We start from the raw sequence: 25,619 nt of genomic DNA on the forward strand, positions 1-25,619 counted from the left end.
TTCAGTCAGGTTGTGCAGAGCTGGAAGAAACCACACACGTGCAACTGCTGCAGTTGCATGCTTACAAAAATACAGTATGGCTGTAGTCCAGCAATGTCAAAAACATGAGAAAAGGTGTTATTTTTAATTAATATGATTTACTTTATTGTATAAACATGCAAAATAAATCCAAGTCAATGATTTTAAGCTATGAGGAGTGAGGTCAACGTCGAGTCAATTGCATTTTACTACAGAAGTTATCTCAAGGCACTTTACACATTGAGCAGGCAGAACCGCACTCCTCAAAAGAATCCAACTGAACCACACAGGAGCAAGCACTTGGCGACAGTCAAGGGAAAACTCCCTGTAAGCAAGGAGTCTGGCCGTCTGTCATGACCAGCTGAGTTGAGATATCAATTTCTGAAGAATTGAAAGAAACCGTAGTTGGGGTGGGCGGATCAATATAAAAATAGTATCGATACAGACAGTAGTATCAGTATCGAATCAATACTAGTGTGATGAGATCTTTTTTTCCAGTTCTCTTTTGTGTGTTTTTGTCTGTGTGTTCTTGTTGTGTTGTTCATATTTACATTGTTGATATTGTATATATTTATATATTCTTTACAAACTGGGGAAATACGTGATTGGACACAGGTGGGCTTTGGTCATTTTTGTACTGTTTTAAATATTTTATTGTATTTAATGTTTTATTTGCTTTTATTGATCTCTAACTCATTATATGTTGTTATATTTGGCTTTTAAAAAAACGTATATATGTATTTTTCTTGAGCCTGCACAGCACTTTGGGGCAGCATGATGTTTGTTTTAAATGTGCTTTATAAATAAGCCTGACCTTGACCTTTGGAGGCATAAAGCCAAAGGAATTAAATGAGACCCAGTAGCAGTTTTTGCTTTTGCTGAGTAATTTTGCACTATTGACTTTATTTTGCTCAAACAATTGTATATAATAAAAGGGAATAAGGGAATAATTTGATGTTTGTTGATATTGTCTTATATTGTTGTATTTACAATGTATATTTTTTAATTATTCACAAGTTAAGTTTGGTGATACAAATAGATTGGTCACACTTTACAATAAGGTAGACAAAAATACAGTAGTTACTGAGGAACCAATGCAGAGCTAATGATAAACTAATGACTACGGCACATAAATAAAAAAAAAAACATGATATCAAATGTTGATTATTCAAATGGATTTATTTAAACCTCAATGAGCAGCTACAAAAATATATTATAATGTTATATTATAAATAAAATATAAAATCAAAGACTCATCTCAACAGACAAATTAAGTCAAAACGGGTCAAATCTCTTCATGCAAATTTCTCACGAACAAATTGGCTCAAAGAGCACCACAGCGTGTACTTAACCCCGCCCCTACCCCTGCTCAGTGTCGATACAGAGACGCCGCCACACATCTTGATCAATGACATTCGTCTTTAACAGAAAAAAAGACATGGAAAAAAACTACCGGCCCCCAATTGGCTCACAACAACATAGGCCGACTCCTGTCCTTCATTTCAAAGAACCGGCTCCTAGAACCGATTAGTTCGCGACCAACACATCACATCACTAACCGCCACTAGCGTAGCAAGCTTCCGAGCTAACTAGTTAGCCTCTACAATTTACTTATTCTAAACTTAAGAACGTGTTTCAAACAGAGTGGGGAGGATGGACAAAGTAAGAAGCCAAAAACTTACCACTTCCAGGAAAACCTTTTTTCACTCTATCATGTTGGACATGCTATGGGTGACTCCATGCATTGTGATGGTAATGTAGTATAATGTCATATAATGTCAATGTAATATAATGCCATCAAAGTAACATTACTGATGCCTAATGACCTAGTGAGAGAGGGAGAGATGTTTGAACCGCAATGTAGCAAGGGATGACCGTATAGACCGTAAGAGTCAGTGCCTCACCAGCCATGAACCTCACTGCATGTTACTGACCTACTGTATGTGTACAGTTGAACCTGCATTGGTCGTTTCCTGTCCTCCGTCTGTTGTCACCAACGGCCAAATTGTTCTTTATCTGTGTTCCACAACAAAGACATAAATCTGTCAAAGCCGTGCAGTCAAACATGGCAGAGGCTATCAGGACCTTATCATTTCACAGCGTTGCCCTTTGTGCTCCAAAGTGAGCTTAGTTGTGTTTGTTGGTGTCCGACTGTTTATGCAGGTGGCTTTGGTGAAATGTCGTCGGCTGTTTGCTGGAGCTGTGTTTGTGTGCTTACATTGGCTGGTGGATGGTGTGTATGTGGGCACATCTGGGACATTGATTGTGTCAGTGCTACCAGCACTGTTTACCAAGAAGCTATAGCAAGCGGACAGTAAAGCTTATATAAAAATGCTTGTTTTTTTTTACGGTACACGTGATTCGTATGAGAATGTGTTAACCAGGAAAAGATTTCAAGATTTTTCAAATGGACCCCTCGCTATGACGCAGTCGAACCACTTAATTTCTAAGCCAAATGTGTATACTGGTATTGAAATAGACACATTTAATATTTATTTAACATATTTAACATTTAATATATTGGGTAGGGTTGAAACATTAAATTCAAAAAGTATTTTGATGAGTGCCTAATAAAAGCTAGATATATTTTGGAATGTAGCTGCCTGCCAAAGTTATTGATAATAATGGTAAGAGTGAGGATGCATAATGGGTCTTTTTGCTTTGTGTTTCATTTACAGCATCTCACAAAACTGAGTACACCCCTCACATTTCAGCAACCACTTTTTTTTACAGTATATCTTATACAGAGTACAGCTTGTACACATTTGCTATCCACTTAATCCATCTAAATAGCTGGCAACAGAAATGAGTATTGCCTATTGTCAGACATGCTCTGCAAGGCTGCAAAAGTGATGCACATACTAGAGAGCCGCGGTTGATTGAGGGAAACATAAATTCGAAGATGCGCTGTAGCATTATGAATCAGTGCATGGGAAACTGGGCCATATGGCAGGTTTCCAACATGACCATGAGCCCAAACACACCTCCAAGATGACATACTGTATGCCTTGCTGAGGAAGCTCTAGGTGATGGAGTGGCCAAGTATGTATCCACACCTGAGCCCCATTGAGCGCCTGTGGGGCATCCTCAAGTGGAAGGAAGGTGGAGGAGGGTTAAGTGTCTAACATTCACCACCTCCACCAGTGGAGGGGTGGAAGTCAAAGAACATTCCAGTAACAATTAACTTAGATCGGTCTGGTGAATTTCATGTCCAAGAGGATAAGGCAGTCCTAGATAGCAATAGTGCTCACACTAAATATTCACACTATTTGCACAATTTGAACATGTTCACTATAAGATGTAAACACTTGTGTTGGCAGCTATTGAAACAATAATTATAATTTTTTTTTATCAGGATAAAGGAAAAGGATAGAGAAAATAGAGGAAAAGGCTTCTTGAGACGTCATCTGTACTTCTGTGAAGAAGGTGTCGGACGTTTCGCTCCTCATCCGAAGAGCTTCGTCAGCGAACTAATAAGTGCTGGTAGCCTAGGCCTTAAATACAATTGGTGTGCGGAATTGGTGTGCCAACACCCTCCTCCTATTGGCACACCAATTCCGCCCACTCTTACTGTATTTAAGGCCTAAGCTACCAGCACTTATTAGTTCGCTGACGAAGCTCTTCGGATGAGGAGCGAAACGTCCGACACCTTCTTCACAGAAGTACAGATGACGTCTCAAGAAGCCTTTTCCTCGATGGACAACTCCTGTACGACTGAGAGCCTACACAGACGCTTTTATCAGGATAGTAAAATCACACTGTTATACTCGGGTATGATCATTTTTATACATGGACTACTCTTAAGTGCAGTGGTGTGAAAAAGCCTTTGACCCCTTCCTGATTTCTTTTTTTTTTTTCCATGTTTGTGACACTTAAATGTTTCAGATCATCAAACAAATTTAAATATCAACAACAACAACAACTGAACACAAAATGCAGTTTTTAAATGAAACTTTTTATTATTAAAGGAGAAAAAAAATCCAAACATATTTTATTGTTGGTGTGATGTTCTTGTTCTGAAATGCAGCGTTACTTTTACGCCAGATGTAAAAAAGTTCAATTTTGTCTTGTCAGACCACAGAGTACCCTACCGTATTTTCACGACCATAAGGCGCACTTAAAGGTCTTAAATTTTGTCCGAAATGGGCGGGGTGCCTTATAATGCGGCACGTCTTGTGTGTGTACTGAGTTCCAAAATCTCAAAGTGTTGCCGTGTGACTTTTATGTGTGCTTCGCTAAACTGACTGGGAGCGTCTCCTGCCGACACGCTGGACGTGACTGAGGATGCTAAAGGCACGCCCACTGATCTGTACTAAGAAGTCTGGATACACCATACGTCGCATGTGCCCGTGCAAGCCACTGAAGCCACAGAGAGGCCATCTTACCACTCAGATCTCATACGTAGCAGACTACAAGTACATTCGCACAGCGTACATAGTGTACAAAGCAGATGAAGAGGCTCGCAGAACATCTATAATTTAAATTAAAAAGCAGGGAGATTCTTCCATTCCTTCAAGTAATGCAACCTTCGTCCCTTAAAAACGATTTGATACGTTATTCTCTATCTTTTGGCTATATTAAATGTACTTTTTCCTCTTCCAATTCTCATTGCCTTTGGGACAAAATTCTACTCTGCACCCTGGCTCAGCACTCCCCTATAGCAATGCATAGTTTTACTCCTAAAGAGATTTTAATTTTAACTGCATATCCTATTCCTTTTCTCCACTAAAATCCATGGTCATGATCCTTTACTTTTTTTTTCTTACTTTCATACAATTCACTATGCTCTCGTCTGTACAAATTATGAATCATAAAAGAGAGTGACTTTGGACAACTTTTAAAATCATTTAACATTTTGCTGATTTTTTTTCCGACTTTTTTTGTTTGTGTTATGAAATAGAAATAACCTCTTTTCTGATATAGAAATATATTTTAATGTTTGAGCTACATAGTTGTTGGTTATTGTTCTGCAAAAATAGCAGTAGTGTCTTGTCTGTTTTTGCGTTGCTGGGTGATGATTTTAGTTGTGCACGATGACTAAGACTGTTGTGTTGAGTGACGACCATCCTGATTTCAAGTGGGTTTGATTAACTGATTGAGAGTTCTGTTCTTAGTCTGTCTGAAGAAATAAAGCACTGTCGCTTCCTCATTGACTTCTGAGCGACACGGTATGTTTTAGCGTGCATATCTGCGCCCAATATTACGGTGCTTCGTGTATATGTGATAAATGCAGAAATAGCACTTGTAATTGAGACTATCCCTTTTAATACAAATGTTTATAGTTTCCCAAAGGTTTTGGAGATCATCAAGTTGTTTCCTGGAAAAATTGAGATGAACCTTAATGTGCTTTTTGTTTAGCAGTGGTTTTCGTCTTGGAACTCTGCCATGCAGGTTGTTTTTGCCCAGTGTCTTTCTTATGATGGCGTCATGAACACTGACCTTAAGTGAGGCAACTGAGGCCTGCATGTTGTTGGATGTTGTTGAGTCTTTTGTGACCTTTTGGATGAATCCTCTCAGCGCTCTTTGGGTAATTTTGGTTGGGAAGGTTCATCACTGTTCCATTTTTTTGCCATTTGTGCATAATGGATCTCACTGTGGTTCGCAAGTCCCAAATCTTTAGAAATGGCTTTATAACCTTTTTTCACACTGATAGATCTCAATTAATCTCAGTTAAATTATGTTTTAATGTGGTGGGGGAGGCAATCACTTTTTCACACAAGGCCATGTAGGTTTGGTTTGGTTTTCATTTAAAACCTGCATTTTGTGTTCAGTTGTGTTGTCATTGACTAATATTTACATTTATTTGATGGTCTGAAACATTTAAATGTGACAAACATGCAAAAAAATAAGAAATCAGCAAGGGGGAAAACACTTTTTCATACCACTGTGTATCCAAGTATCATTTCTATAGTATTGTCCCTTCAAAAGATGCTCCTTCCAAGTCTTCAATCTGATGTCATTGTGGATGTAAGTGTCAACACATGACAGCACCTTTATTTGAACATCTGCCTGGAGCCATCCGCTCCAACACAAACATAACATCCAGGAAAGCTAAACCGCTGCGAGCATAATCAGCTCCTTGCTACACAACCCAGCTCTTGTCCTCTGGTGCTCCCTCCCTCCGTCTTCCCTTCTCCTCTCTCCTGCATCCCTCCTTAAATCTCAGTCACATTGGCCGCCAGTCAGACACCCGCTGATGGTTGACGACACATCAGATGTAGAACTCGGAGAGCCTCTGTTTCCTGTGACATGCAGAGATTGCAGCTTGACTATGTTGACCTATTTGCCGATGCGATGGGGGCCAGCTGGCTAATCTAAGAGGCCCTTCATCCTGCTATCATGGGCCATGGGTTTATGTTTAGCCAACGGAAAGGTCATGACACCTCTTGTCCCTTTTTGTCTCTCTGTGTAGTTCTTGTTTGTCCCTCAGAGGGACAGTAGCTTACAATACAATAACTTGATGGAACTCTCATTGGCGTCTCTTTGGCAGGGATGTTAAAGTTCAAACGAAAAAGTCATCTCCACAACAAGCGTCATCTGAGGGGTGTCGTCGGACTGGAGCGAAGCATTGCAAGAGAGGAAAGGTGGGGTCAAGCTGGGCGTTAGCATGTTCTGAATAACTGTAGTGTCCATGTGCTAATGATGTTGTGAGTCACATAACGCTGGGGAAAATAAAGCAGTGTGAGGGCGCCAGGTTCACTCTCTCCAATGATCAGCTCCCCTGTGTGTTGAATGGGATCCAGGCTTGTGAAAACAGTTTCAGGTGGTCCACAATTATGGCTCCATCTGATGGAGATTAGGTGACCCAACTCTCTTGGTCATGTTGTTAGTGATTGCTGATTTACAGTACACCTTGATGGTGTGGAGGTGTCAGGCTGGTGCTGAGGAGGTGTCTCTGGGTGTGAATGACGGGGTGGTGCAGGACTAACTGGCAGCAGCAGGGTGACACTTGGCTTAATGTGGAGTGCACTATGATGTGTTAAGGGCATGTTTAGTGTGCAGTGTGCGATACACCTGATTGCGAAGTCGCTCACGGTCGGGTCACCAAGCATCAGCCTGCCCTTGCGCTGTTTAACTCCAAGTGTTAGGCTGAGCCACACTTTGCAGAACCAGGCCAAAGAGTGATGATAAAGGGCGATGCATGGACATACTGACAGCTGACAGATTCGTGGAGTGAATTACACATCTTTCACATCTTATCGCAGTGAACATCTAAGTGACAAACTCCAAGTGTGAGTGTGTGGTTTCATTGTGTTTGTTTCTAACACCACCACAGAAGGGTGTCAGTGATGGCAAAGAGGAAAAAGTGTGACTATAACCATAGACTCAGAAATCTAACTTTTTGCTATGTACTGTAGCAGTAACGGGCGGTGCACAGCTCTGTGTCCTGGCTGCTCAGTGCAATATGGCTAAAGCAACAATAAGTAAACATCACTGGTAAAAAAAAAGATTAAACGTACACTACAAAGTTAGCTGCCTTAGGGCTATTGTGAAACACATAGATTAATCCTCCCTCGGCATGTTTTACTGGTTGTACCACACCATCATTTTTATACTAGAGAATTAAGAAAAAGTCTGATGCATGAAGCCTTTCTTTCCACTTAATTAAAGTACATTTAGGTTACGTGTTCATTATCCATCATCAAAGTATACGGTAGAAACCATATTTTAAAGATCACAGGTTAATTATGGATTGTTTCTATGTCCATTGCTTTAAATGAAACAAATGTTTCAAAGTTCCAAAAAATTGCCAATCAGAATTATGTTCCATAATGAAGGCCAATAAATAATGAAAAAGTCAATCCATCCATCTTTTGCCGCTTGTCCTCACTAGGGTCATGGGGGTATGCTGGAGCCTAAACCCACGCACAAACGGGGAGAACATGCAAACTGCACACAGAGATGCCCAAACAGAGATTCAAACCCAGATCTTCCCGATCTCCTGACTGTGTGGCCAACATGTTAGCCACTAGGCCACCATGCCAATATGACAAATAAAGGGGAACAAGCAAATAAAATGTTAATACATTTGACTGACAAGCTTGATTGTAGGCTGAAACAGCGTTGACAGACATACAATAATTATCATGTTTATACAATAATTTCACCCTCTGTTCGATCAATAGTTCCAAAAATTCCTCCAAGCAAACAAACAGGATACTGTTCCTGATGTTATGCATTGTCTCATGTGCCTCTTTACAACCAATCATTGCACAACTTAGCACGAGTGATGCAGGTCATAGCATGGAAACATGAAAACAATGAAACATGAAACAACAATGGACAATGAGCACATCAAGACGAGAACACAAAAAGAAGGAGCGTTGAGGAACTAATTACAGTAATACTAACAGATTGAACCTTAACATATTTATGATACAGGACCTTGATACATAATGATTAAGAAGGTGATTTAAGGTGCTGTCCCTCTGCGGCCCCAAATTACACTTCTTTAAACAAAAAAATAATAAAAACACGACTGGCTAGACAGATGTTGCCAATAGTGGTTTAAAAAAACAGACTGAATAAATAAATATATCCATATCTGTCAGAATTCAAAGTCACATAACACTACTGTATTCCCCCCCAAAAAAGCAGACAAATTCCAGAATACAATGTACTGTAGCCTCTGGTGAGATATTCCTGTTCTGTATATTGAATTCTATTGGCCCGAGAGCGCATGTGACACATTTAACCTCCAACAAGGTGTGAACTTGTGAATAAAAAGCTAAATGAGGCAGCACTGACCTCACATAGGGTCGCTGTCTAAACATTTTCTATGACCAGCTGCTGTAATGTCACATATTTTTAGGACTGACAGGCACTTGGTTTCGTTATGACTCAGCCTGAAACTCCCTGGCACAAATCCTGCATCTACAAACACAATCCATTGTTGTGAATAACACCAAAAGGACCACAATTAGAGTAAATACTGCCTTGTCACACTTCTTTCAGCCATTAATCATACTTTGCTTTGAATCTCGTCTTGTCTTTTCTCAACCTATAACACTTATAAAAAGCTATTTTAGCTATTCTAGATGTGCACAATTACATTAAATGGTAAACCATTTGGCACTATAGGGCCTACCTGTACTCCTGAGTTTCCAGTCCAGTCCCACCTTCGGGCACAGTCATTGGCTGGGTGTTGAGGGAGTGTTGTTGTATCACTGGGTGTAATAGACATCAGTCGTGTTAGCAGCACCACTGACTGGTCATGATGCCGTGTGTACTTATTAAGCACGTAACATATGAGAAATACAGTGTGCACATTCAGCAATCATGGCAAAGCAAATTTTGGTCCAAAAAGTCGGGAACAATAAATAAATACGTGACAACACAGGAAAAATACACCGCATACATGCACCACTGTTAAAAAGCCCGCAATTTAAAAAAATATTGATGTCTTCATACTTCACTGATCATGTTTTTTCACCAATCGTTGAGATTTCACACGTTGATTCCAGTTAGATTTTTGTTTATTGACATCCGAGAATGCCAGATGATACATGCTATCATCTGGTGTGCACAGAAAGTGGCGGGAAAACCCACAAAGGCAGGAAGTTAAACAAACATTCAAATGAGGTAACTAATTGTCAAGTAAAACAGGAAATGTCTACAGCAATTAGGACTCTGACTCGAGGAGCCCTTAGTGGTCAGTGGACAAGCAACAGAGTGAAGTAAGAAGTCATAACCTAAACTGTTTGACATTTATAAGTGGCCTACTTGCTCACCCAATCTTAAAGTGGGCCTCTCAGAGTTTTTAATCTGATAATCTATGTGATGACGGTGAATTCCTCAACGGACTGGAACCATAAAGACCTCTTGTGTCCAACTGCCACAACACCTGTCTGGTGTAATCTCCTCGTGGTTGTTTGCACTTTGAGTGGGTGTGTCGGGGCACGTTTGTCATGTGTATGGACGATGGGGACAAACTGAACACTTAACATTTCTTCAAACTTCAGTTCTGTTATTTCATTCTCATCTCTTCTTGCCCGGTTGAGATGAAGAAATGTAAACAATTGGTTGGTAAAAGCCGGCATTAAGAAGAAGGCATTGAGGTAGATTCGGAGCAACACATAATCTAATCTTACAAATTGTGTAACATTTATGTTAGAAGTCAGCTACTGCTGAGAGATTTGGTGCTTACAGTACACTTGCTGATATTTAATATTTATTATTACATAACACTTTCCCAGAACCTGCAGAGATCTTTACAGGGATCTTCTATTCTATGTACACTAATTCCCAAACTTACGAACACAATTGGTTTCAGACGACCGTTCTTATGTCAAATTGTTCTTAAGTCGGGGAAAAGGTAATATTACCAATGATATAGGTACTACATGTACGTGTATACATATACAGTATATGTGTATTTATGTAAATATGAGTTTGGATGCTGTAGTAATATTAAACAAGGATAATTAATGAAAAAAACAATAATACAAGTTATATAATAATACGTAATGCTAAATGTTATTTACCTTTGAAGAGGAGTGGTCGAGCATACGTCGTTGTGGTGGAGTTGGAGAAGGAGTTATTGAAAAAAAGGACAAATCGTCGTCGTCGTTAGACTCTTCTAAAAGAGGTAGTGTTCTGTGGGTGATGTAGAATTAAGCAGGCCTATTAACTCTTCATAAACTTTAATCACACGCTCTGTCCGGGTTGTACAATTTAGCTTTCCATTTAGCTTTATCTCCCCAGCATCTAACTCTTCCTCTGTTGGTCCCATTAGCAGTGTCACAGTGCCCCCTACTGGTCAAGCATGTACAGTAGCAGTATAAATACTGATTGAGTGACTACAAGGCAAAGTAAAATAAAATATAGACCAGTCGGTTTGTGTTCGTATCCGCGAGTGTTCGCTAGTCGGATGTTCGTAAGTTGGGGACCTAGTGTATATTTTGAAATTGTTCATCCTAGGTGGTTGTATTGAGCTACAGTGGTGTGAAAAAGTGTTTGCCCACTTCCTGAGTTTTTATTTTTTTGCATGTTTGTCAAACTTAAATGTTTCAGATCATCAAACAAATATAAATATGAGTCAATGACAACACAACTGAACAGAAAATGCAGTTTTTAAATGAAACCTATTATAAAGGGATCAAAAAATCCAAACCAACACGGCCCTGTGTGAAAAAGTGATCGCTCCCTAAAACTTATCTGTATGTGCAATTAAAAGAAATTACAGAAATTAGAAATTAGCCGCTGGAAGTTTCATTTCATCTCTCAACATTTATGCTCGTCACAAAGTGTAGAAGTAAGCAAACTGCTCTTATAGTAAAAAGCAAACCAATGACTCCACCCTTAACTTTGATAACACGTAACAACACGTGTCACCGGAGTTGCTTTGAATGCGAGTCTGCTTGTTTCATGCAACTTCCCATGTATATTCTCCTACTTAACTCCTCTTGCCGATGGGGATCTTTTGCTATAAATAAGTACAAAAAATCCAAAAAAAAGAAAGAAAGAGGAAAGCAAAAGTGAAGTTTGAACTCTGAAGTTTTGTATGACATCATTATTGTTTTGCTCTGTATTGTCCAACTTGAGGGGCTCTCATCTTCAGAAGGTAGTCATTTTTTGAACCAACAACATTTTTTGGTGGGATAAAAAGTAGGACACTCATTCCAAATGTGGAGATAGATGTTTTTCATTGACACTGCCATGATTTTTAGTCAAAAGATGGTGATTGTATGTGCTGAACTAAGGATCATATCAAAATTAAATTTTAATAACATTATCTGACCACTTGTGACAAAGTTTGTGCAAGTACTGCACACAACTCCGAAAAGTATTATTATTGCTAACAAAATATCATAAGTGTCCCGGCTGGTCCCCTGATATATTTTACAAACTAAAATAGATGGTCCAGTGTCTCAATGGCAGGAACAGAAACACTATTCTCCTTCTATCAGCTGGCGTACAGTCAAAATGATTTGGAATCTTTTATTTGAATGTCACATTACAAGAACATATTCACATTCACTTCACTAAAATGTAAAGTCCTCTGTCCACGTCTAACCTTACACCTGTGTGTTTACATAGACAGTTCTAGCGGTTTCTCTTGGCTTCGGGCGAAAGGCTCCTCGGTTAGAAGGTGCCAGATTTACAGGCCGACCCTCCAGCTGGCAGAGGAATGCCACAACCTGTGTTTCAGCTGTAAACTTGACATAATTACAGTGCTACTAACTCAAGCACCGAGGCGAAACAACCACCTTGTGAGGGGAAAATGATCAGTGCTTAATGTTATGTCTGGGACAGGGATTCACCCCTGTCTTTGTGAGGGGAAGGACTGGCGGCAGCAGCAGGAATGTCAGAAATGTTCGCGCTCTTTCACCTTTACTGAGGCCAAGAAGTGAGTTGACATCGTTAGTCAGCGGCATGTGCCTGCGTGTAGTCACAAAGAGTGAAAGGAAAGTAGATTGAGGTCAAAAGTGGGGTATTCTTGAGAATACACTCGTGTGATTTCAATTGATCAAAGATCATTTTAGCTGGAACAGCCTTGCACTGGAACTTCATGTTTTGTAACGACACTTTGTTTTCCAGAGTTGAGGAAAGAGGAAATGTTCCATTGCAGCTCAAAACACTTTCCAGCTGTGATATTTGTTGATTCAGTAGTTAAAGTTTGTAACTGAGTGCTTACTGACTTTTACCCTCAAGCTGGTGACATTTCTTTATCTTAAGCAACTGCCTACTGTCAAACGTCTTGCAAGAACATTCTAATTAACTATACATTTAGAACACTGGAAATGCCTGTATTCGGAAAAAATATAAATATTTTTTATGTGAAATACATATAATTGAAATACAACTGTCACTTAACACGGCATTTTAAAGTATTATATAATGTAACTTCGGAAATTGCGTAAAAGTGACATAAAAAAGGCATATTTATTTTGAAGGAAATTGATTGAGAACCAAGAGTGAGTGGCCTGCTTGATTGGTACTGTATACGATGCAGTGCTGCCATCTTGTGGCTCAACTGAGGAGGTTCACGTCAGATGTCATTTTTGTACGCTTCACCTTCATTTCATCACACAATTAAAAAAAACAAAAAACGATCATGCTTCTTTGTGCTTGCAACTCAAATCACATGAGGAGCAACATTTGAAGGAAGGAAGCTTTTATTTCTCACGGGCCAAGGTTTTCTACCGGCTTTTAGTCACACTCTCTTCCTGTTTTTCTCTCCCCGCTAACCAATAACAAACAATACTAGGAAGGGGTCTGCTCTTTGTCTAGACGGCTGTGTCTGATCTGATGCAGTGCAGCCCAACAACAACCATGATAACTGACCTGTCTGGCTGAGGTCACTGACAATAAAGAGGCAAGGACTGCTTTGCAATCCATAGATTCTCCTCCAACATTATCCAACCTGTCGAAGATCATGTTGCTTTGCTTTCCAATTGCAACAGGAAACTGAGGGTGAAAGTGTTGGATTTGTGTCACTTCACACAAAACTCCTCTAAATTGTCATTTCAACTGCCTGCAATGGCATGTTTTGTTGAATAGAGGGCAGAATGACACAACGAACCCATCAGCTGAGTTTCTTCAAGTCCACTTCAAAGAAAGAAAGCAAGCAACGATGCACGTCAATGCTACGAAGAGAAGTCAATAAAACAAAGCTATCTATTGACCCCGCTCTAATTTGTAAATATTTACTGCACATACACTGACCAGTGGTTCCCAAACTTTTCACAGTCCCGTACCCCTTCAGGCATTTGATCTGAAGCATCTACCCCCTCTACTGCTGCACACAAAAAACTTAAACCAATGTCTTACTCGCTTGGATTTCGCCTTACTCACCTGTTTGATATATTTAATTAATTGTTTTCTTAATTTTTTTGGAAAAGAAAATCTTTACAGAAGAGCAAGTCCTCCTTAATTGCCCCTTAATTAAAGTATGCACATACACCAGAAAATGTGTCAGGCTGACTTTATCCGTTGACTCATCAAGCTGTAGTATGTAAAACTCACTGGCTCGTTCGTGCACGTTTTAGTAGCTTTTTTCAAGCATCCTCCGCCATATCATTGATGCACAGAGAAACAGTGCTGTTTGACGAAGACATGTTCTGTACAGTTTTTCTGACCTGAATTGTTGATCAGAAAAATCTTGTGGCTCATTTGTCAACTGCACATAAACGGTATTAGTCAGCGCATCCAGACAAACAGCTCACAAAATGCACTAATTAGTCACAGCACCACAGCAGACAGTGGTTCTCAATTATTTTCTGCCCCCCACTAGGGGGAAACAAATGTTTTCACGCCCCGCTCCCCCGACTTGAAATACTATTGAGAAACGAATAATATGTATTCATTTATCTGTACTATGCAGGCTGAACTCAAAACTGAAACCAGCTAAATGCAACAGAACGGAGAGCAGTGAAGCATACAAGCGTATTTAAGAGTCAAATTGCATGCTGAGTACTACAACTTCATACATGTTGGCAGGTCTGCACTAATAGTGAAAGTCTTCCCTACCTCTCATGCCACCCCTGACCGTTCACCGCACCCCTCTAGAGGGACCCGCCCCACTATTTGAGAAGCACTGACTTAAGAGGACCAGCTCTCATTAATTAATGCACAACATAATCAAACTCATTTGTTCATATAACGTATTAAGAGCAATGAACAACTTCTTATCTGTCTCCTTTCTTCTGCACTGTATAAGTGCACTACATAACTACTACATAACTGAGACACCAATGTAGTCACGCTAGTTTGAAATTGTATTCATATACAGGCAAGACAACTTGTAAGCGGTATTAGATTTGTTCATTGCAGTAATCAAACTTGCATGCACAACTGCAAGCACCTTGACGTGCGTCGCACTTCCAAAACAATGACTCACTTGATGCCGTGTTTGACGGACTCTTTTTGAAACTCAAAGTAGATTCATTTCGAAGTTGACAGTCAACATCACTGTCCCGTCATGCAGGCTATGTGTGCGTGTGCGTGTGCGTGTGCGTGTCAGTGTGTGTAAAAGTTGGTATAGGGGTAGACTTTCTGGAGCCGGCTCCCTCATGCCCTCTGACGACCTAACGCTGGTCACCCACCTTCTCCCGGTGAGCCGACGCCATGATGGGAGGGGCGAAGTAGAGGGGGTTCAAAGATCAAGATCAGACAACACGATGAGGGGTGGGTGACACACTCAAGAAGGTGAAAAAATTGTGAGTAAGATGAGGAGGGTGAAAAGGAACGAGATGGTAGAAAGACACAATAAAAGAGAAAGAACGCTAAGTCCTGCCCGAGGCATCATTTGTGTGAGCTGGGTGCAGGGAGGCCAAGAGCGGTGTCATACACAGCTGAACACATTCATTGTGAACACATCCTGGCAGCCAACATACACATCTGGATTTCTCATAATGAAATGCAGTCGGCTGCACAGTTTTCGTGAGCACAGATACAGTAGAAAGACTGTGAATGTGCCTTGTTAGGCTTGTTTAATTGTAATACAATCTGTCACTTTGTGCACATGCAGAAGCTACAACAACATGCATGCAGATTACAATATATCATGGTCTGAATTCTACGGTGTCAGGTTTGCCATCAATTTGGCAGTGTTACAACGTATTGCGACTGATGTAACGCATGCAAGATACTGTACATATTGTAAGTACATAAAGCCAGATATTGTTTTGTTTATTCCAACCACGCTTAACTAAGTTACATCAAAGAACATCACTTGTTTACAGTTGCACAAATCAACATGTCTGAAAAGGAATAAGATGACGCAGAGCTTATTTAACAGTACATATTTGCACATTGTAAGTACTTGAAGCTGGATATCGTAGTAGTTTGCATTCAAGTGCGACCTGTTGTTATGCGGCTCTTAAAGGCATTAACTGTTTTGGTAATACAACTTATGATATCCATGCAGGCAGTCCATACAGCAAAACATACTATCTGCCTTTATAACACAACATATGTTCTAACTGCATATTTGCTGTGTGGAAATAGCTTATTGCAGTAGTTTGCATTCAACAGGTTTGTTAGTGTTGGGCAGCGTTGTGAAGACGAGATAGGATACAACAACTGTGTTATATACATATTTGCTCATTGTTAACAATGAAAGCAGTATATTTTCTACTGATAATGTGAGACACAACAATACGAATTACATGCATATATTAAACAGTCTACATTCAGCAGGCATCTTCAAAAATATGAACTGCTTGATAATATACATTAGTATGTAATGGCTGATGACATGCATACAGCACACATATTTCAACATTGTTAGTAGTAGACACACATCATTGCATTGCATTTGCAGTTATGTGGTTTTAACACGCTTGCACTGCTTTGATAACATGCATATTAAACATAACTTTTTGCCTTGAAGTGGTCATGACACCAAAACACATGTTTGTTTTATTTTTGCCGCGCAAAACAACGCTGAAAGGCATAATAGCTACGTTAAATGTGTGCTCGAATGTTGACATATTTACCCCTTTTTTACATTTTTCACCACTGGAAAACATTCCGGTTGGAGACTGGAGTAGGGGGAGGAAGCGTGTCCTCTCAGGACTACGCATGGAATAGGTTGGTTTTACATTGTTGTGGTGCATTTTTGAACACTCAAGCAGTAAGCCTGTGCACATTTACAAAAGGCGCATCGCATTCGTTGGTATTATGTTTGCTACATTTCGAAGACAGTTATTTTGATTCTGTGGCTAAAGTAAAGGAAAGTTTAGCATTCCATGTGTATTACCAGAAGGTGCTTCCGCAGTCAGCTGTCCCGACTGTCTTTCCATAACCCAGACCTGAATCGAGTGAAAACACAAACGATGGAAATACATAACACGTCAAAATCCTAGAAGACGTTTGATCATGGAAAAGTGTGCCAAGGTGGCAGTAATTAAATAAAAAAAAAAATTCTACTAGATTTATCATACGAATCATGAAATACGAACATGGGTTTTAATGCCAAATTTCAAGACTAGTTTAACAGGGACTGCTTCTCACTCATCATGTATCTTGCAGTCTCTGCATAAATCCGTCAGTGTCAATCAGTTCAGAAGACTCGCTGGGGGGGGGGTGTCTGATAATCACGACTTCATTTCACTCATATTTAAAGTTGTTTACTGGCGGATGACAACAGTATGAATAAAATGTTTTATTTAGGGAATATTTGTATGTTTTTTCAAACATTTGTCGGTGTCATGAGCAATTTCACGTATGATGTAATGATTGATTTGAGAATATACAAGACACACACTTGCACACATTTTGCCAAGCTGTCCGCGTGCAGTACATCCTCCACTTTCCCCTCCTCTTTTCAACATCCTTGCACGATACACAAGAGTTGCACTCAGGTTACACGTTCAGGTTGGACCTCTCGATTGCTCCCTGGGGCTGTTGGGAAGAGAAGAGGCGAGAGGAGGGGAGGGAGCGAAAAAAGAGGAGATGATGGAAGGAAGGCCGACAATAACAGTCTGTTTCCTCGCGTGTTGATGCCTGCAGCCTAACCTTACAGCACCTGTTGTGGAGCCTCACAGTAGCCGGACAGCGATATGGTTTCGCTGAGGGGTATACAAGTTTGGCTAGTGATCTCATGTGGCACCTGCATCATGGTCCAAAGCCAGCTGGGCAGAGGCCAGGCCTGGATACAAACTTGATGCACTTTGTCAATATCCTTTCACACTCCCTGTGAACTTGACGACCCCTGTTGCCTCCTGGACAGTATGTGTGTGTGTGTGTGTGTGTGTGTGTGTCTACACGACACTAGGTAATTGGGTAAGTGTATAATAAGGTTGGTCATGGGTATCATGGGCATCTGCATTCATGCACGAGGGGGTTCAAATGTGAGCCAGGCAGCAATTTGCAGAATAACTGAAGATTGTGTTTATGATTTGAGCTGTGCTGTGAGGGAGGGAGGATTTGAGTGGAACAGTCGGAGTAATTTTTGCAGTTTCACGCTCAGGCGGGACTTATAATTGTGACATGAATTGTTTTTGTGTAATCCCAATTAGTTGGAGTATTCATATTTAAGGGTACTGTTTAGACTTGATTGGTTGGGCGGCTTTTGCTTTTTTTTTTTTTATACCATGTTGCACACTATTCGGTCTCCTTGAAACACTGCAGAGCACAATCTAATGACATCCAATACAAGAGCTCTATCAATCATTTTATTTTTAAAGATGATAATGCGCACTTTTGATAGAGACAGCAATGTATTGATTATTCTGGTTGTAGTTTTTTCTTTGTCAGTGTCAATCAAAAGTGAGCTTTGTAATCTTTTCTTAATGGGAGAATTTGAGATACACCCAATAAAGCGGGCATTGAGCGTAAACAAAACAAATACTCTATCATGAATTTAAATATCAGTTCAAATAAAATATGAGGACTGCTACGGATGAAGTCATTTTTTTTATTGTAATGCTTTAAAAAAAAGGACAGTAATCAGGGGCATCATATGACATGGCGTTTTATATAGTGTGACGACTCTCCATCTGTATCGTTCTCCCTCTGATTGCCCAATTAGAGAGGCTGCGTGACCACACCATAAAAAGCAGTGAGCATCGCGTTGGAACCTATTACCCCTCATTGCCTGTGCTAGTAACAGGAAATGAACTAAGCAGGGCTGTTTAACTGCATCAGTTCTCTAAGGGGTCATCACAGCAGCGATGACATGTCTTCTAAAAGCAGCTCACCAAAACACAAATCTCCATCCGTTGCCATTTTGTTAGCGAGCTACAGTAGGGATGCTTACAGGGATGTGTTGTGATAAAAACATGCTAATGGTAATGGTTGAATTTATTTTGAACACGCATACACGTTAAATTGGAATACATCACAAAGTACAATTCACAGTTCCACATGCCAAAAACATGCAAAATGTTTGAGTTCCTTACTCAATCCGTTCCATAATTTGATTCCACATACTCAAATGCTGAAGGTTTTTAGTGTCGTTCTGACATATACATTTTTAAGTTTAATTTTTCACTGATGTTATATTTATCTTCCTGTTGAGAAGAATTCTATGGCATTTCTGGGTAGCAGGTTATTGTTTGCTTCATGAGTAATTTAAGCTGTTTAAAATTATACAAGATCAGCAAATTTTAATAATTGTGATTTTAGGAATAAAGGGTTTGTATGTTCTCTGTAAGCGGCATTATGGATTATACTAACTGATCTTTTTTTGCAGTACAGTTAGCGAGTGAAGTGTACTTTTATAGTTATTTCCCCATATCTCCACACAGTAACTTAGATATGGTAATACCAGAGAGCAGTAAAGAATATGGAGTATTTTCTGGTCCAGAACAAATTTTGCTCTATTCAGTATTGAGGTATTTCTTGCCACTTTATGTTGTATATTTTTAAAGTGAGATTTCCAGCTCATATTATCATCTATTATGACCACCGAAAAACACCCTAACTGGGGTGGACGCTAACCGAGGTTCCTCTGTAAAGGTTCTATTTTATCAACAGTGAGTAATACGATTCACAAATAAGACAATTAAGTAACAATGGCTTAGTAGAATATTACAATATGTTGTCTTTTTCCTAACGTATACAATTTTGTGACCTATAAGAAGCATCCCTCTGCGATTGTCCATTAATTGGGATTAACCCTTTGCTGTGATTTAGGTTTCTGTTTAAATTCTTAGTTCCTGCACAGTTATTAGCTTTTAATGGACTGTTGATGCACCATTGGTCATCAATGACATCAGTCATTGTAGCAGCACCACTAATTGGCCGTGATGTTATACATGTTAAGTACTTAACACTTTTCTTGCTTTTAGTTTATTTGGGCAGATTTTGAATAAACATGCACCTGTGGTTGAAATTGTTGGTACCCTTACGCCAAAGAAGGAACACCCCACAAGAATCCATGAAATAAACGGAAAGTGAAAAAAGTGATAATCCTGAAAAATGTAGGCTGCTAAAAATGAACCAATAAAAATGAAACAGGTTAGACACCATATTATTGTCACTGTACTGTATATCTATTTATGTATCTGTCCGATACAGAGTGAACTCGAAACTGAAACCCGGAAAATGCAACAACACCGCCCTACTATTTGAGAAGCACTGTCTTATGTTGCAATAAGCTCCACTTCCAGTTGTATGGCCAACAATCCATCACTTTTTACTGTTACTTTTTCTGTAATGGCATAAAAAAATCCAAGAAATAAACAAAGTAAAACACACTTGGAGAGATAATCCTTTCGATGCTCACTGAGCTGAAGTCTTACATGATTTGCTGAGACATCATAGGTATGGAACATTTTGGTCAAAATTCCAAATTGAGTGAATTTCCAACTTCAGGGGAATGCAACTTTAAAGGTTTCCCTGTATGTCTGTTCCCTATTAATTACACTACAGTGTATTATATGCCTACTAAATAATAATGACGACAGGTTAATCATTTGCATGATGGAATTTGGTCATCAATTACGTTGCGATGTTTACACACCACAAATGGCACACTTCCCACCATCAAGACCTACGCCTTTGCAAGTATGAGGAATAATAGGAAGGGCTGTGCTTCGCTGGCAGACCAGTTATTGACATTTTTGGGGTGTGAGAAGGCATCATCACCTGTTAGCATGCACGCAGAAAGCTAAAATGACTCAAAGCCAGGAGACGAACGACAAGCTGGTCAAATAATGGTGCATGGGCTGTTGCACAAGCCGACCACTAGTCGTCATATAAACAAGTCTTCGTGTTGTTTCCTGACTGTGACAAGGCTGTCAGTGGATATTAGCGCTCCTCTCACTCGGCCCTCTGTTTCTATTTTACTCTCTCACCAGAACACAAGCCACCTCCTCTCACTCTCAAGCTCCTTTATGCAGCATGTTTCTTTCAATAAAATGCTCTCTCTCTCTCTTTAGAGCATTTACTTTGGAGTATATGTCTTTTTCCCTCTGTGTCCCCCCTTCAAATCCCTTTCACCCCCCTCGCTTTGCTCCCTCCCCCTCTGTTTGACCAAGTCTGTATTTGTTGTCAGACAAGGCGGTCTCTGTCTGAGGACCGTGCATGTGTGAATACGTGCATCTGTGTGCACGTCTAGTGTGTGTTTGCAACTGTTGATATCTGCTTTGCGCCATCATGCTTGTGTGTGTGTTTAAGCGAGCCCGGGCCGGGCCTCGGGGGCACAACTCCCCTCCACCCTCCTTTTTGTCCTCCCAAGCATCTCCCAGAGATGGATGTGTCTCCAGGGAATTGGCCCCAAAAGAAAAGCACCTCCAGCTCACTCATATTAAATTCTGCTGAGCAAATACAATGCGCTGATGTGTTTTTTTTTTTTTTCTCTCTGCTCTCTTGCTTTTTGAGAGAAGGAGTGAACTTAACATGTGTTCAAGTGCAGTGTAGTTTGAGCTGTGTAACTTTGTTTTATGCAGAATTTAATTGTTCCACATTGCTCTCGTTCACACATTTTTGCAGAAAGCATACATCATGCTGCAAGCGAGCAAGCATCTGTCATGGCTCACACATCGAGAGAAAATAATTTGTTGCCTCATGTTGACACGAGGAAGCAACGCCAGTCACATTCACAGAGTGTGTTGGCCATCATCTCGGCACAATAACACACCAGAGGAAAATCTTCTGCAGACTTCTTTTCCTCTTCTAATGGATCCACTTGGCTACCCGCTTCATTCCCTTCAACACTCTTCCCCCCAAGCTTGAGGCTTGGCACCTGTGGGCCCTTCTCCCCAACCTAAAGTTTTTGTTCCCTTCCCCCTCTTTCTGGCAGGAGGCTAGATGCACTGACACAATCACATGCATGTGTCTTAGACAGGCCATGTCCGCACAAACACACTTGTTTTTAAAAATAACATATGCTCCTATGCATTTTATACAGTGACCAACAAGGGCCAACATGTAGCAACGTCCAAACAAGTACTGTAAATGATACAAACTAAAACCACACAACACCATAAGACAACTGCAACCGTAAAGTACTGCAATCTCATAAACGCTGCAAACAAAATGAAAATGCTACAAATGCCAAAAAGCCATAAAACATAGCCATAAAAATGTATATATCTATTACTGTATGAGGTTTCCGTTCATTTGTACTCCTTTATTTATTTGGTCATTATTATTCATTAAGCCATCTACAACTGTACTATGCTATGTATTCCAATGTAACTTGTATGCATGTTTTACTTTTTCTTAAACTTTGAACCCTGCGGCTTATACAGCGGTGCAGCTAATTTATGGACATGTTCTAATCTCGTGACATCTCCTTTACTTCAGACCTACTACTAATCGTTTAAATACTGTGGCCGCTCGCAAGTCAGTGAGAAAACAGTAGCTCTTTCTTTGGCAGGAGGCAATTACAAGCTATAAGTGAACTCACGACAAGCTTGTCAACCCAATGGAATTCGCAGACTGTTACATTGAGTAATGACCTCCTGCGATTTCCAATGGGTTGCTCGTTGTGAGTGTTTTTCATAGCTCATGATTGGCTCCTGTCAAATGAAGCCATACCTGGTCCTCACTGACTCGCGCGTGCTAAAATATACGTAAATATTTTATGATTATAGTTCGATGCGGCTATATTTATATATGAACAAATCTGTTTTTCCTTCTAAATTTAGTGGGTGCGTCTTATACACCAGAAATTCCGATAAGTATCCATTCATACATTTTCTATGCCGCTTATCCTTAGTGGGGTCGCAGGGGTATGCTGGAGCCTATCCCAGCTGACTTTGGTCGAGAGGCAGGGTACACCGTGGACTGGTCGCCAGCCAATGGCAGGGCACATATAGACAAACAACCATTCACACTCACATTCATACCTATGGACAATTTAGAGTCTCCAATTAACCTAACATGCATGTTTTTGGAATGTGTTCCAAAGTTCCATAAAAATAAAAAGGCTGTTTTTGGACAGTTTTCTCCCACATTCCAAAAAACATGCATGTTAGGTTAACTGGCGACTCTAAATTGTCCATAGGTATGAATGTGAGTGTGAATGTTTGTTTGTCTATATGTGCCCTGCCATTGGCTGGTGACCAGTCCAGAGTGTACCCCGCCTCTCGCCCAAAGTCAGCTGGGATAGGCTCCAGCATATTCGCAACCCTAGTGAGGATAAGTGACATAGAAAATGGATGGTTGAATGTTTTTGGACAAGATTTGCATGTTTTTCTTTCTTTGAAGTACGGGTTCAGACACTGTTTAAGCACCAGCACAATTTCAAAAGTACTAATTTGGCACCGACCCTACGGTGATGGCCATTTTTTGATCGGGCAATAGTGTATAAATTCTGATCAAGTTCCAGGTCCTGTGCCTCCATGTTTCTTCGAGTTTCCCCTTATCTTGACTGACTACTGCCGTCACTCTTTATTTGTCAATCGAATGGCTGTGCTGTTCATTCTGATGATATTTTACAAGAAGAGAGAGATTTTCATAGCTGTGCACCTGCTCTCTAGTAAATAGCACTATAAAACAGCTGGGGGTATAAAAGTTTATTTCCACATCCCCATTAGTCAAAGCCTGCCAAAGCCCCACCAGCCCCTCCCATTGCATCCTTAATTCTTTGTCACTTCGGCAAATACAAATGCCTGCAAACTCTCTGCTAACTGGCACCCACTAGGATGGCGCAGTACCAAACACATGGCTTTGATAGTCACTCTCCTTTTTCAATCCACTTGTTTTGTGTTTGCGTTTGAGTGCCCATTTCACACGCACTAACTCTCATATCAAGATGTTTGGTAACAGCACAAAAAGGCCGCGCTGTCACACAGACGTGATGGATTCCAACTCTGCGTGCGCTCGCTGCTCAGCGCATGTGGCATTAATTACGCTTTTCTGTCAGCCAAGCAGTCCCTCAAAGTGAGGTGGGAATAAAGCACTCACGGTCTCAAGCTCATCTACTGTTTTTACTAGTGTGTGCTTCTCATTAACATCTGTGCATCATTCTCTCAGTTATCCTTCGGTATTGGCCAGTGCTTCATAAGCTACTACATTCTCAAGCAGAATTGATATTATCCTTATTTTTCCATCCATCCATCTTCTATGCCGCTTATCCTCACTGGGGTCGCGGGTATGCTGGAGCCTATCCCAGTTGACTTCGGGCGAGAGGCGGTGTACACCCTGGACCGATCACCAGTCAATAGCAGGGCACATATAGACAAGCATTCACTCTCACATTCATACCTATGGACAATTTAGAGTCACCAATTAACCAAACATGCAAGTATTTGGAAGTGTTACGAACAAATTCCGTTCCTAGAATGTAATATAAGTCGAGTTTTGAAGTCGATATTATAACTAAATTACCAGCTAACTCACTCACACTGTACACAGAACACATTGAAGACATATCAAGTACAATAATAAAAGGATTAAATACAAGAATGAATGAAACAGTAAAAAAAAAAGAGAGAACAATTCCTTACCGCTGTGGCTTATTAGGAGGAGGAAGTAGAAGTGCAATCTAAGTGCAATGAGTTTGCAACATTATTTCATGACAAAGTTCAAGGTATAAAAAATGCAATCCTTTCCACAACACAAATAACTATTCTGCAGCCAGCTAGAGCTGACACATTTCACACCTGTCATTGACAATACAGTCGAAGAGATCATCTGCAGTCTAAGTCCATCAACGTGCTGCCTTGATGAATTACCCACTAGATCTCTCTAAAGTCTGTGCTGAGCAGTTTGATACCACAACTCACTCATCAAGTTAACATCTCACTTCAGACTGGAACATTTCCAAAGGCCCCAAAAACTGCTGTCATTAAGCCTCTCCTGAATAAGAGCAGTCTTGATGCCACAGTACTGAACAACTATCGGCCAATATCAAACCTGCCATTCTTGGGGAAAGTCTTAGAAAAGGTTGTATACCAACAGCTTACTGACTTTCTCCTCTCTAACAACGTGTTTGATACTTTCCAGTCAGGCTTAGGCCTCACCACAGCACTGAGACAGCTCTGATCAAGGTGACAAATGATATCCGTCTGAACACAGATGTAGGCAAAGTCTCACTTTTAGTTCTGCTAGACCTGAGCGCTGCCTTTGACACAGTTGACCATGTGATCAACAGAGGTCAGAAAACTGGGTGGGAATCTCTGGTACTGCTCTAAACTGGTTCAAGTCCTATCTGGAGGACAGGAAGTACTCTGTTGGAATTGGTAACTGTGTCTCAGACCAAATGGCTATGGCCTGTGGGATTCCCCAGGGGTAAATCCTGGGGCCGCTATATTTCATGCCGCCTTTAGGCCATCTGAGATGCAGCTGCAATGTGTCCTACCACAACTATGCAGACGACACTCAGATTTACATGTCACTGACGGCCGGTGAACACGGTCCTGCAGATTTACTTTGTCACTGCATCAAACAGATCAGTGTGTGGATGCAAAACAACTTTCTCCAGCTAAACTCAGACAAAACTGAAATCATTGTCTTTGGCCCACAGAAACAAAGAGAAAGTGTTATTAGCCACCTTGAGACTCTTTCTCTAAAACCTAATAATCAGGTTAGAAATCTAACAGCCACATTAAGTCAATAACATCATCGGCTTTTTACCGCCTAAAAAAAAATCAAGGGAATAGTGTCCAAGCCAGATTTAGAAAGACTAATCCATGCCTTTGTCTCCAGCAGGCTGGACTACTGTAACAGCTTTCTCACCGGGCTCTCTAAACGAGCTGTAA

At 40.4% G+C, this 25,619-nt stretch overlaps 1 long non-coding RNA gene across 1 annotated transcript in view; it reads left to right on the forward strand.

The window, feature by feature from the left end:
• Window positions 1-25,619, forward strand: part of LOC129192836 (uncharacterized) — an 88,294-nt gene that overhangs the window by 49,273 nt on the left and 13,402 nt on the right. The window lies entirely within an intron of this gene.

This window comes from Dunckerocampus dactyliophorus, chromosome 13 (assembly GCF_027744805.1).
Source record: "Dunckerocampus dactyliophorus isolate RoL2022-P2 chromosome 13, RoL_Ddac_1.1, whole genome shotgun sequence".
In the NCBI taxonomy this organism is placed as follows: Eukaryota; Metazoa; Chordata; class Actinopteri; order Syngnathiformes; family Syngnathidae; genus Dunckerocampus; species Dunckerocampus dactyliophorus.